Below are 14,386 nucleotides of genomic sequence, written 5' to 3' on the forward strand. Positions count from 1 at the left end.
GCAAACCTGTCTGCAGACAATGTTGGGCAGACATCGCCAATGTGCCCCGGGGGCACCACCACCCTGGCGCAGAAGCTCTGCTCTGCAACTCCGTCCCGAAGGAGGGGGTCAGGTGAATTCTGGGGGGCGGGGGAGCCTGGCGGGTCTGCTTCCCCGCATCTGGGCCCATCAACTGTGAAGGCTGGGCCCATCATAAATAAAGGCTAATTGGCACACAGCCCTGCCCCCTCACTGACATGTTGAATGTGCTGCTTTCTGCTACAGTGGCAGAGTTGTGACAGTCTGTCTGGTTTGCAAAGTCTAAAGTATTGACTCTCTCTGCTCCTTTGCAGAAAACATCTGCTGCCCCTGTTCACACCCTGACGGGGTCTGGCAGGCTGCAGTAAGGCAGAAGGACCCAGGCCTGTGCCTTCCCCCAAACACCAAATGTCAAAGAGAAAGGGTGGGAGCCGTGGGGGTCTTCAGGGCAGACTGCCTATGATGCAGGCCCACCAGGCTGCAGCTGGATCAGCGGGGGTTCCTGCTCTGACACCCCCCCTGCACCCCCCCCCCCCGAGTTAGGACATCTGCCAGCAGAGAGTGGAGGCTCCACCAGCTGGGGGCCAGGCTGGGGATTTTCCATTGCTGCCTGGTTCATGACCGGGCTGGGCTCAGCTCACTCTGGTCAGACCTGGCCTCTGCTTTAAACAAGGGCTCGGCAGGTAGCCCCGAGGGATGAGCCGAGATGGCCCATTCTGAGGTGGACAGGCCACACGTTACTGTGTGTACGCAGCCTTCTGGTCTGCCCTTCGGTGGGAAGAGGGACATTGGAGCCCCTTGGCAGAAAGAAGGACCATTCATCCGTTCCTTTATTCACTCACGGGCTTGGTATTTGTGGAGCGCCCGCTGCATGCTAGGGACTAGATAGGGGCACAGTGAGGACAGCGTCCTGGCCCTTTTACCTGTCACAGGTTGGGGGAGGTAACCAAGGAGGGAGTCATTGTTCTGGAGAAGCAGGGGGGAGATGGGAACACAAAGAGGATGCTAAGGTCCTCCTGGGGGGGGGGGTGCTCTGAGACAGACGCTGTCTGAGCGCCTCTAACAGGACAGCTTTAACCCCCAGATTCGCTCCTAAGGGCTGCAGCTGTGATCACTCAGTTCAAGTCCACGCCCCGATCTCGCATGCCCTTGAGCCGGCCCTCTGCTGCAGGAGGGCCTGGGCCTTCTCCCGCGTCCCTTGTCCAGACCCAGGGAGTGCCAGGCTGCCGGCACCGCCCCAGCGAGCTGGCAGAGTTCAGCTGCAAATCCCGCCCCGGATTTCACGAGGCATCAAGATGCTTCTTGGTCTGTGCAGGGTGGGCGGGGCAGTGCGGTCTGGGGATTGTGCGGGCTGACCAGTCCGCGGTGGCCGGCCTCAGGGGCACGGGGCATCCACCTGCGTGTTCTCCCCAGCCCGAGCCAGCCCGGGGCCGCTCCTGGGGTCCTGCCTGAGTTTCAGAAGCGCAGGAGTGAACAGCATCCGAACACTGGCCGATGGAGACGAAGGGCCTGGGAGAGCGGGTGGTGGTCAGTTCCAGTTCTTACCCCCCGTCCGGCACGTGACAGTGTACAGTGCGCTTTGGAAGTTCACCTGGCTAGTCCTGGCAGAAGCGGTGGGGACAGCGCTGTAGGTGTTATTTATCAGTCGGGGTTCTTGAGTACTAAGCCACAGAAAATGGCTTTGGCTAGTTAAGCCAAAAGGACGCATCTAGGAGGGGCACAGAGGGGAGCCGGCGGGTTTAGTGGGAGCGGGAGGACCGGGTCTCTGAAGGGACCCACCCGAGCAGGGGCATCCCGCCAGGCAGCCCCTCAGAGTGAGTGGTCCTGTGTCCCTCTGCTCAAGGCTCCGATCCCAGGGACAGCGTCGTGTGGTCAGTGTAGGCGCCCCACCCACGTCTCAGGCTAGCTCTGGACCAAGGTCCCGTGAGGTTCCACAGGCTCACAGTGTCCAGCCGCACCCATTCCCTTCGCTGCCTGTGCTTCGTGCTTCCGCCCAGAGCCCTCCCCGCACCTCCCGCTGGGCGCCAGGTCAGGGGGTGGCGCCGACACCCTCCCCCTGGTCACTCACTCTGAGGCCAGGGGAGCCCGGCCTCGTCTCCTCCAAGCCTCCCCCTGCTCGGCCTGTCGCTGTCCTCTCCGTTCCTCCGAGCACTGCGAAGTCCGGGCCCTCTCTCCTGAAGGGTCCGTCCTCCCGCTGTGCCCACCTGCCACCGGCGCCACGGGGAGCTGGGCGCAGTGAAGATCCGGTCGCACCACCCCGCTCGGTCATAAAGAGAAAGCCGCGAACACTGCCTTCCCGCCCACAGCCCTGGCTTCCGAGCCTCCGTGACCTGGGCCCACCGTAGGAAATGTACAGTTTTACAACTGACTTTACAATGAGCTTATTTCTGTAACCGAAGCAATTTTTTATCCCAGATTCAACACTTACTTGAGTATTCCATGTCACTTTTTAAAACTTGTGGCCAGGACCCACTCAATGGATTTCCCGCTGTGCTAGGGAGCGGAGAGCGGTTTGGAAGCGCTGGCGGAGAGGTTGGAGCAGAAGGATCCGGCTCCGGCTCCCGCTCCTCCTCCGGCTCCTGCTCCGGCTCCCGCTCCTCCTCCGGCTCCGGCTCCGGCTCCTCTGTCGCCAGCCGCCTGCTTCCCAGGCCTCGCCCCGCCCACTTCCCTCTGGTCCAGGTTCTCGTCAGTCTTTGTGTCTCGGAGTTGCTCCTACGTCCCACGTTGGGTCTCCCGTTGGGGCGTTTGCTCACCCCAGCCCCTTTGCCCCAAATGCCCTCCTTACCTTCTTCACCTCCCCACCGCATCGTCCAGACTCGGCTCATCTTCTCGGGTTGGGTCAGAGTCTCCTCTGTGCCCTCCAAGCACTTGGGCACGGCACCGGCGTCTGCTGAGGTATGTACACGGGTGTGGGGACCGCCCGCCCAGCGCCGTGTGTAGCTCCAGACTCCAGCACAGGTCGACTGAATCGGAGCCCTTAAAGGTGGTGCGGCAAATCTTACCGAACCACCCCGTCGATGCTCACCGAACCACCCCGTCCGTGCTTACCGAACCACCCCGTCGATGCTCACCGAACCACCCCGTCGATGCTCACCGAACCACCCCGTCCGTGCTTACCGAACCACCCCGTCCGTGCTTACCGAACCACCCCGTCCGTGCTCACCGAACCACCCCGTCCGTGCTCACCGAACCACCCCATCGATGCTCACCGAACCACCCCGTCGATGCTCACCGAACCACCCCGTCGATGCTCACCGAACCACCCCGTCCGTGCTTACCGAACCACCCCGTCGATGCTCACCGAACCACCCCGTCGATGCTCACCGAACCACCCCGTCGATGCTCACCGAACCACCCCGTCGGTGCTCACCGAACCACCCCGTCCGTGCTCACCGAACCACCCCGTCGATGCTCACCGAACCACCCCGTCGGTGCTCACCGAACCACTCCGTCGATGCTCACCGAACCACCCCGTCGGTGCTTACCGAACCACCCCGTCGATGCTTACCGAACCACCCCGTCGATGCTCACCGAACCACCCTGTCCGTGCTTACCGAACCACCCCGTTCATGCTTAGGCATGTTCACATTAGTATGAGGTCCTTGCTGGTCTGGAAACTGTCTGTTCCTCCAAGCTACAGGCTGTGCTCTTTATTTATCCATCGACATCGTGTGGATATGTCCTCCCAGCATCTCGCCCACTTCTGTGTCTGGGGATTTCCTGCCATATTGTCCTGGCAGGAGACAAAACCCACTTCCTCCCCAAAGCGGAAAGGTCCAGTTCTCCCTCCCAGCCCCCCGACACAGGGTCCATAGGCATGTGGTTAAGTCTCGGCCACGCTGTCTCGCCCCCATGGGACTTGGAAGCAGGAGCAGGAAGCAGGGGCAGGGCAGGGGAGGATGGATCTGGGTGGTGGCACCTGCAGAGTTCTGTCCCCAGAGGCAGCAGTGTGGCAGAATGAGCTGGGGCACCCCATACACAGGCAGCAGGACCCACACGCCTGGCTCTTCGGCACGACTTGGGCGTGGCCTCTCTTCTAGCCGCCCATTCTGTGTTTGTGACCATTCTCGATCTCTTCTCACTTAATTACTTTGCTCCTTAAATCAACCAGAGTTGACGTCTTTTGCCACTTGCATGTACCAACCATCCAGACATCCAGGCCCTTGCAAATAATAAATGTTTGCTGACACAATGGATGGGTCACTCTGAGACTCACAGCTGCCATGCAACTTTTATCTTCATCTCTTTCAAGTTCACGCTCCGTCTTTGCTCAGAGCACCAGCAGACCACCCTTGACCCTGGCCCTCTCCCCAGCTCGTGCGGCCTGAGGTGGTCTGAGACATAACTCGTGTTTCTTCTGCGAGTTATGACACAGTCAGTCTGGGTCTGTCCTCCGTGACGATGGCTGTAGTTAAGGGTGTGAGCAGTGGGCAGGGTGGTGGGGGTTGGGGAGGGTTACTGCTCCCACTGGGATGGGAATAATGGATTTGGCTTTCAGGAGTCCTACGCAAAGCACAGAAGAGCAGCCATTAGAATGTCTCCTGGCTTCGGCTTGCTAACGAAGTGCATCCGGTTGTCCTCTGAGGACAGGGATTCTTGCGGAGAAAACACGTTTTCTCTTTATTGATGGGCCTCTCCCCACTTCTACAGATCCCAAGCCAGCCATCTGAGACCAGTGAATAAGACTGATGGGTTCATCAAAATGAGGAGAGAGCCAATGGGTGGGTGAGGCCTAGAAGGCACCTGCCAGCTCCCGTGGCAACGATGGGGGAAGGGGAGATGGTAACCATGGGAACGACAGCAACGGCACCTGCACAGTCCGGCAGCGGAAGGGCAGTGCCCTCAAATGGGGCAATGGGCATTGCTTAGTCAAGGGGCTGTCTGCTCTGTGGGGGGCAGCAAGACATGCCAGTTAGGAGAGGTGATGAGGTACCAGTACTGACAACAGCCCAGGGCAAATCCCTCCCACCTCTGGCCCCGGGGACTGGGAGACGGAGCTGAAGTTAGAAACAGGAGAGGACAGTCGTCGGGGAGGACTGCTGACAGGTGCTGTGGCCCTCAGCAGAGGGACACCACACGGCAGGTAGGCCGCGAGTGGGCAGGGCGGAAACACCCAGGCCTCTTTCTCCAGCCCTCTGGTTTTCCATCAGCCTTTCTCATCGACTGAAGCCAATTGGAAGCTAGAAGGCCAGGGGAGAATTGATGTGGTCCATAAGGCCACCCTCCTGGAGGACAGCGTCGGGCAGAAAAGAGCAGGCGGATAGGGAAAGGCCAGCACGGTGGCCTGTGTAACACTTCCTGTGCGCTGTGTGAGCCCATAACGTAGAGAGCATCTCACGGTGTGTATATGCAACTCACGTCATTCTTGGGAGGAGCTTAAGGACTGTCATCACACTATTCTACAGATAAGGAAAGGGAGGTTAAAGAGTGTCCAAAGGCTGTGTGAGAGTAGCCGTGACTCAAACCCAGGCAGTCTGCATCCAGACTTGGTGTTCTTAACCACTATGTTGAGCTAGCTACACAGTAAGGTAGCCACTAGCTACACGTGCCCATTTAAATATAAATTAGTAGAAGTTAAGTAATATTAAAATTCATTAAGGCCCTGGACAGGTGGCTCAGTGGTAGAGCATCAGCCTGGCATGTGGATGTCCTGGGTTCAATTCCTGGTTAGGGCACACAGGAGAAGTGACCATCTGCTTCTCCAACCTCCCCCTCCCATTCTCTCTCTCTCTCCCTCCCTCTCTCTCTCTCTCTCTCTCTCTTCCCCTCTGGCAGCCATGGCTCAATTGGTTTGAGCGCATTGACCCCAGGCATTGAGGATGGCTCCGTGGAGCCTCTGCCTCAGGTGCTAAAAATAGCTCAGTTGCGAGCATGGCCCCAGATGGTCAGAGCATCGGCCCCAGACAGAGAAGGCCGGGTGGATCCTGGTCAGGGCACATGCAGGAGTCTGTCTCTCTATCTCTTCTCCTCTCATTTGGAAAAGGAGAAAAAAAATCCGTAAAGTCCCTTGAGCCACATTTCAAATGCTCACTATCCACATGTGGTTAGTGGCTACCATTCTGGACAGCATAGTTACAGAACATGTCCTCCTACCAGAGCTTCTCCTGGACAGCTCTGTAGTGGACCTGGGCCCTTCGGTCTGATCCCTTTCAACCCCCACTCCCTCATAAGACACCCGTACTCACGCTCCCATTAGGAGCTGTGGTGTTCTTGGGGTGGGGAGGACGGAGGTCAGGCTGATTTAAAGATTTTAGGACATTTCATTGCCTTCTTGGTGGCTGCCAGATAGTGTGGCCTCCGGCATGACTCAAAGAGGCGAACCTGAGATAGTTTTATACGGGCCGTGCCCTCTGTCACATTCTAACATCCCTTTCCTGTCCTGTCTCCCATTGCAATATCAAAGACATCCCATAATAAGCAGCATTTATAGCAAAAGAGACAGGAGGAATGGCCAGCACATCAACATTCAGCCCCTGCCATTTTGGAGGAAGTTGTCCTCAGGGCTTACTAGATGCCGGCGTCCTGTGATATACAGCATCTTTGCTTCAGCTCCCGCGAGAACGTCCTCGGTTGGATTTAACGCGTCCCAAATCCTGACACCGACACCGATAGGTCATCCCCTAAATGTCCATCCAGCATTAGTAGACGAGACGAATGTTGAAGACGATATAAATCCTACCTATCAAATAGGCTAAAGGTCTAGCTCTGTCTAGACAGTCGCAACATTGTAAAAAGGAAAAGTGAGTCGGTATCAGATGACCTCCCCTATGCATAAGGACTTGCAGGATCTGAGAAATCTGTAACAGCACGGGAGGAAGCAAAATATTATAACTCTACACCACCTGTAACTGTCTCCCTTTACCTCCGAGCCATCACCAGAGCTGGCATTTGTACACACACTCGCTCACACGCAGTCATCCCACACTGACCTGCCTGTGGCTACATGGTGTATGATCTCTGCTCAGTGCATCCAGTGAACATTTTTGCCTCTCACTCAACAGCAATCATAGCTAGCTGTCCTTGTTGCTTGTGACATCCTGAGCTCTGTGCACGTCACCTGTGTAGTCTCAGTTCTCACACCAGTAACTATAGATAGGAACCCTTATCACTCTTAATTAACAGCTGAGGAAACCAAGGCACAGAGCAACCGGGTCTCTCGTCTGTGGTCACACAGCTGGTTTAGTGGTAGAACTAGGAGAATAGCACATCTGTCTGACCCCCAAACCCCTGTCCTTTCTGTGATGACACTGTGGGACCAGAAGGTTCTGCAAACCGTTTCCGCTCTGGAATGCATTCTTGAAGCGGGTTTTTCCCATAAGCCTGAAACGCAGAACAGATAGAAGCGGAGCTGAGCTGGTCGCAGCAGGGGTGGAAGCCCGCAGGCTCGCCTGGTCTTGCTCCCTGGCCCACTCCCTCTCCTACAGCTCCCACCCCCACCACGGGCAGCCACCGAGACAGCTCAGAGAACTCCGGTACCCGGGAAAGGCCCGTGTGGGAAACTGCCGACACATCCTCTGAACAAACAGCCTGGCGTTCCAATGGGTACAGCATCATGCGTGCAATCAGCAGCCTCCGCTGTGCTAGCACGTTTTGTACACATTCATGATTTTTTTCCCGAATAAATTCTAGAAGTGAGATGTCTGGGTCAAAGGGGTGCCCTTGCGGACACCAGCCTGTCCACTGGAAAGAGAGTGCCACGTGAGTGCCCATCTGCAGAGCCAGCCTCTGGCGCGGCTGCTTACAGCTGGACAGTAACAGGATTGAAAATCAATTTTTACTTTTTTTTTTTTTTTTGCCAATGCAAAGGTACATTGCAATCGTTTTAACTTCCTTTTTTTTTTTTTTTTGGTTAGTACAAGATAGACATTTACAATTTTATTGACTCCTCGCCTTTCTTCACTTGTGCATAGTATACCCTTTGTCGAGCTTTGCAGCTCATACTCTCTGTTTTTTGTTTATTTTTTCCTACCAGCGCAGTGCTCCTTTATTACCTATTTGTAGAATTTATTCATAATGTCGATTTATTAAGCTTTTGCGTGTGATATGGATTGTAGACTTCCTATGGTCACATACGTTATCTGTGACTGTGTCACACTGAATTTTGTTTTTATTCGTGGTGCTTTTGGTGTACACGTTTGCATTTTTAGACCGTGGGATCAGACAAACACCTTCCTAGGTCTTCTGATTCTTTTGACACCTCAGCTCTTTAATCCACCTGACGTTTGACTTGGTATACATGTGAGGAAGTGAACCAGCGCCCTTATTTCCCTAACGCCCTTCGTTTCATGTTCTTGTCTGACTGTAACAGCTAGAACTTCCAGGATGGTGTGAACCTTTAGCACAGTGGTTCTCAGCTGGACAATCTGAGAACCACTTATGGAACATGCAGCAACGTGTGGAGACATTCCTGTTGTCACGACTTGTGGTCGCGGGCAGCTGTGTACCACTGGCCTCTGGTAGCTAAAGCCTAGGGTGCTCTTAGGCACCCCACAATGCACAAGGCATTCCCCCACAGCAAAGAATTTTCTGGGCCCGGATGTCAACAGCGCCGAGGGGGAGGACCCTAGTGTTCCGTAAGAGTGGAATGAGCAAGCCCCCTCTGCTTCTTGTCCTTTTACCCTTGCAGGCAAGAGCTTCCTTCACTGACGACGGCTGGCTTCCTGTGTCCGTGATGGTCCTTCCGGGAGGTCTCTGCAGATTTACCGTGGGCCACAGACAGGGTGATGCAGACGGTGCTATAAAAACACAGATACCCCCGGGTCAACACTGAATAACGAATAAAGAGGAAAAAGACAAGCAGACAACAAATAACATCAACAGTGTGGAGTGTCGTTTTCCCTGTCCCAAGGCAACCAGGCCCCCTTGACAAGGAGGTGTAAGAGCTCCCTCAGCTGCCCTCCTATTGATTCTCTCCCCAACGCGAAGACTGTCATCAGTCACAGGTGTACCCACCCTGCAAGGACATGAACATTGGAGTCACACACAGGCGTGCAAATTCCAGCCCCGTCTCTTGTTGCTTGTGGGTGTGAGATCTCCTTGGGAGGTCCCTTCCTCCCCGGGTCTCCGAGCCTGTTCCCACATAACATAGACTTACCTTGGACGTCCCTGAGCCAGTGCCCAGTTCAGTGTCTAGAGCTCAGTGAGTGCTCAGGACACAGCCCCAGGGAGCCCCAGGCACATGCGAGGGATGCTGCAGGTGACGGCCTGCTCGGTGCGCGAAGGATGGACTAGTCACCACTGCTCCTGAGCAGCCAGCCCCCGGCAGCTGGAAGCCAAGAGAGGAGGCCAGGCACAAGTCCTTGGCCAGGGCTGCATGCTGGGGACTTTTCAAATGTTAACGGCGAGGCTACGGGGTATAGAATTTTACTTTCATCATTTTATAGATAAAGGGACTAAAACACAGAGAGGTTAATACCGCATCCAAGGTCATGGTAGATGGGAGTTTCAGAGCCCTGCCCTGAACCATGCTGCCCCCACCCCCCACCCCAAGCCCCTCAGCCTCAACCACACAGCCGCTCAGCTGAAGGACCCCAGTCCGGCCACCCGCACCCTCAGCTTTCTCTCTGTAGCTCTCTTCTCGGGCAGGGCAGCAAGCCCCCAGGCTTCCAGCTTGAGCCCTACAGGAAGCTCGGGCGCTTGCTGAGGCGATGGGGTGGGGGTGAGGCTGGGGGCGGGGTGAGGCTGGGGGCGGGGTGGGGGTGAGGCTGGGGGCGGGGGTGGGGTGAGGCTGGGGGCGGGGTGGGGGTGGGGTGAGGCTGGGGGCGGGGTGGGGGTGAGGCTGGGGGCGGGGTGAGGCTGGGGGCGGGGTGGGGGTGGGGTGAGGCTGGGGGCGGGGTGAGGCTGGGGGCGGGGTGGGGGCGGGGTGAGGCTGGGGGCGGGGTGGGGGTGGGGTGAGGCTGGGGGCGGGGGTGGGGTGAGGCTGGGGGCGGGGTGGGGGCGGGGTGAGGCTGGGGGCGGGGTGGGGGTGGGGTGAGGCTGGGGGCGGGGTGGGGGTGGGGTGAGGCTGGGGGCGGGGTGGGGGTGAGGCTGGGGCGGGGTGGGGGCGGGGTGGGGGCGGGGTGAGGCTGGGGGCGGGGTGGGGTGGCGTTTCATCTGCAGCTCTCGCTCAAAGCCGCCGCTGGGGCGGCTCTCAGTTGGCAGAAAGAACTCTGCGCTCCCGTCCATCCCCCCCCCCCCAGGGCCTGACAGTTTCCAGCACCCCGGAGCCGTCCCCAAGGACCCCCGATGGCTGCCTGGCTGGCTTCGTGATCTTGGGCAATGTACTTAACCTCCGCATGCCTCCGCGGGCGTCCGGGAGGAGATTCAATTACATGGTAATGAGCCTGCATCCTGCAGACTCTGCCTCTTAATCACCAGCTGGAAAACGCAACCGGCTAAGGAAGCAGGCGGCTGCCCAGCCGCGGCCTCATTAACCTAATCCTGTTAGACGCCTCCGCGCCCCTGGCTCAGCCGCAGGCCTGCTGGGAAGGCCGGCTTTCTGGGACCGAGGCCTCTTGTCCCGGGGATGCTGCCTCCCGGGGCGCCGTGCCCTGTCCGAGGTGTAGGCGTGGCCTGGCCACGGCAGAGGCGGGGCGGTCTCCCGACCGATCTCGGGAGGGCTTGTGGGACAGCGGCGTGCCCAGGCGAGCCAGCCTCCCTGTCCCCTGTTCCCGGCGTCCTCCTGGGCTCGGTCGCATCAGGGCTCTGCAGCTAGGAACTGGCACTGTACCGAACATATGTCCTTACAACCCTTCTGTATCTTCTCCATCTTACAGAGCTAGGGAGCCTGAGGCTGGGGGCAATCAGACAGACGGCTTTCCAGGATAAACGCAGCGGCGGGACTGGGTCAGAGCCCAGTCTGGGCTAACTCCAAAGCCCGCACTTTCGGAATAGCTTCGGAGGTGTCCGGTGCACCTGTAACAGGTTCCTGCGAAGCGTCCGTTGGTCCCCTGTCACGGGTGTCAGGGGTTTCCTAGAGACTTGACACCCTTTTCTATAGAGGACAGAAGACGCTGCTCAAGACCGAGTGCTAATACAAATTTTACAAACTCATGTGCCCAACAGCTGGTTGAAGACGTCCCTCGGTGCCTCCCCTCTGCTTGTCCGGCCAAACCTCACAGTTCTTCTCGCCTTTCCTCCTAGAAAGAAAAGTTCTCGGATTCATCACCATCCTGCCTGTCTTCTTCCTTCAAGAGATCTCTGGCCAAGTCTGGCCCCGAGCTGGGCATCTTTCCCCAGATAGGATCTGACCCACACTGAAACGAGCCCCCCGCGGGCTCTGTTGTGTTATTTTCCTAGTTTGCTGAAAAGTCACTCTAAGCAGGGTTTGGGCACTGGCTCCAGGCCTGTGGGTGGGGACTTCTTGTGGCCCAAAGGACACTTACTCTCTTCCCATGCCCAGGAAGCCAGGGCTGAATTTGCCTAACAAGCCAGACTCTGCCACTGTGCGCTTGGTCACAGCTCTGCAACCCTCAGGTCTAGTTTCAGAAGGTTTCCGTTGCCCCCGAAGGAAACCTGGTGCCCCTGAGCAGCTTTCTTCATTCCCCAGCTCCTGGGCAACCAAAGGCTGCTGTCTGTCTGTATGGATTTGCCTATTCTGAATATTCCATATAGATACAATGACAAAACACATTTGTGTGTGTGTGTGTGTGTGTGTGTGTGTGTGTGTCTGGCTTCTTTCCCTTAGCATACATGCTTTGAAGTTCATCCATATTGTAGCATGTATTTCTACCCTTGGTCCAGTCAGAGGTACTCGCCCTGGTCGGTGGTTGGTCCTGACTCTTTGCCTGCCCTGGGGAATTTAGAACTGTGTTGGTCTGGATGTTTGGGCCAGCAAACCTGGAATACGGTCAGGAGGGCCAGGTGCCAAATACATGCTTCCATTCTGGATGGGAAAGATGGATGGACAGCAACGTTTATGGTCTCAGACTCTCTCTTGCCTCTGCGAGGGGCCAGTGGCGGTCTCGGCCACTGCCAGTTGGGGCTTGGGTGAGGCCCTGGTCAGAGGCTGTTTAGGGTGAATCCCTCCCTGAGCTCCCCACACAGCTTCCCAGACAAGGTGGACCCTCACCTTTGGAGCTCCAGCTAGGTCATAAAAGACCGCTTTGGCCCCTTCCGTCTTGGGATCTTTGCCTTCCAACCTCCAACAGGATCGGCCCATTGGAAGAAATGTCGGAGCCCAGAGGACACACCCAGCTCTGGACGCAGACAGATGTCTCCTAGGCAGTGATAAGCATGGCCCAATAAGATAGGCAAAGCTTGCGCAGACATTCTGAGGCATCTGGTAGACCAGAAGCAGCAGCAGAGAGAAATGGATGGGGAAGCCCTGCAGAGGAGACCAAATGCCATTGGGATTGGGGGATGCAAAGCTCTCTCCCCTTTGTTTTCCTCTCAGAGATAGGCCTCTTTATACTTTTCTTTTTTAAAATATTTTCTTTCTTTTTCACTTTTCTAATGTCCTCTGTAGGTCTCCCATCTCACTCAGAGCAAAAGCCAAAGTTCTTGCAAGGCCAACGAGTCCCTAATGACCTGCTTCCTCTTTCCTTTGAACTCATCTCTTTACAGCCCCTTGGACTCCCTGGACCCACTGCCACCTCAGGACCTTTGTACCTGCTGTTCTAGTCTTCTCCCAGATATCTGCACACTGACCCTCTCCCTGCCTTCATGTCGTTACCCGGATGTTACCTTGTCTTCTGTTGTTATCTTAAATTCCCATTCTGCATCCTGTCCTTTTTCTTACCTTCTTTTCTCTTAGCATGACTTGCAGGCGTCTGACTGTAGACTTGACTTTGACCCAGTCTTTGCCAAGTACAGAAAATACTGCGTGGCCTGACCGAATGAAACTTGAAGTTCAGGACATGCAGTTCCTCCCGTGTTCTGGGTGGACAGCTCTGGGGACAACCTCCCCCTGAGCGGCAAGCACCGGTTGATCTGAGGCCTCTCTGGATGCCCCGGTCCCCTGATCAGGAGGAGCAGGGAATGGGTTGGGGGTTGGGAGATTCTCCTGGGTTCTTACATCTGACACGAGGGACGAATAGCATCTAATAAACACAAAAGGGGTCTTGTAAACCGGGAGGGGACTTCAGGACCCCATTTAATATTAATAGTTCCCTTAACTATTTAGAAAAGAGGGCAAGTCCTAATACAAGAAACACGTGTCCCTTAGATATTGGGAAGTTGTCCCATATGTGTGTGTGCCTCTGTGTATCTTTGTGTGCACATCCTTGCGTGTGTCTACATGCGTTTGGATGTATTATTATGTCTGGATGTGTCTATGGTGTCTTTGTGAGTGTGTCTGGATGTACCTGTATAATTGTGACATGAACATCAGAAGGATGGTTCTGGATTCTGTGACAGTCAAGACAGTCTCTGGTGTGTATGGCATTTTACTGGTAATACAGCTCTCGGAGACTTGAGCATAATGACTTTATCTTCTTCTGTTTTGTTTCTTTAATACCATGGTTTTCAGCCCTGTCTGCACATTAGACTCCTCTGGAGAGCTTTATAAAACACCAATGCCCAGGGATTACCCCTCACAGGCTCAATCAGGGTTTCTGAATGCAGGACCCGGGCACTGGTGTGTGCTTGAAGCCCCGCGGGTGACTCTGGCTGCAGCCGTACGTGCGCCTGAGCACTTTAGTCTGAGGTGTGCCCCGGGAGGAGCGAGTGGGGACGGAAGGACACTGCGCTGAACTCGGAGCCGGGAGGTGTCGGGACTGCTCCGTTGTTACATCATCACCTTTGACCTTGAGTAGGTTATTTTTGTCTTTCTGGTCCTCGATTTCTTTTTAATTTTTTTTATTTCTTATTTATTCATTTTAGAGAGGAGAGGGAGAGACAGAGAGAGAGAAGAGGAGAAGAACTGGAAGCATCAACTCCTATATGTGCCTTGACCAGGGAAGCCCAGGGTTTCGAACCGGCAACCTCAGCATTTCCGTCAATGCTTTATCCGCTGTGTCACCACAGGTCAGGCGGTCCTTGATTTCCTTTCTCAGTAAGATGAGGATCATACACCTGTCTGCCTCCTCCTGTCCCTGGCTTGAGGTCATTTATGTGAAATGGCTTTGTCAATTTCGAAAGACTACACGCATGCAAGGCATTTGCATTAATTGTGTTAGCCCTGTGAGACCAAAAACTAAGGCCAGAGGTGGGTGTATAATTACAGCAAGGTAGTAGCAAAAAATAAACAAACAAACAAAACAGACAAAAAACAAGCTGCTGGTGACTCTGTGAATGAGTGATGTCCGCAGTGTGACAGTACTTATTTTATTATTTAGTTTTGCAAAAGTAGCCAAATCTGGTAACGCCTGTGCTTGTAATTCCAGGGGCTGACACTAGGTGGTGTCTGACCGATGATGACAGGGTTGGCTAAGGCAGCGATTTTCAACCC

The sequence above is a fragment of the Saccopteryx leptura genome, chromosome 2 (assembly GCF_036850995.1).
Source record: "Saccopteryx leptura isolate mSacLep1 chromosome 2, mSacLep1_pri_phased_curated, whole genome shotgun sequence".
In the NCBI taxonomy this organism is placed as follows: Eukaryota; Metazoa; Chordata; class Mammalia; order Chiroptera; family Emballonuridae; genus Saccopteryx; species Saccopteryx leptura.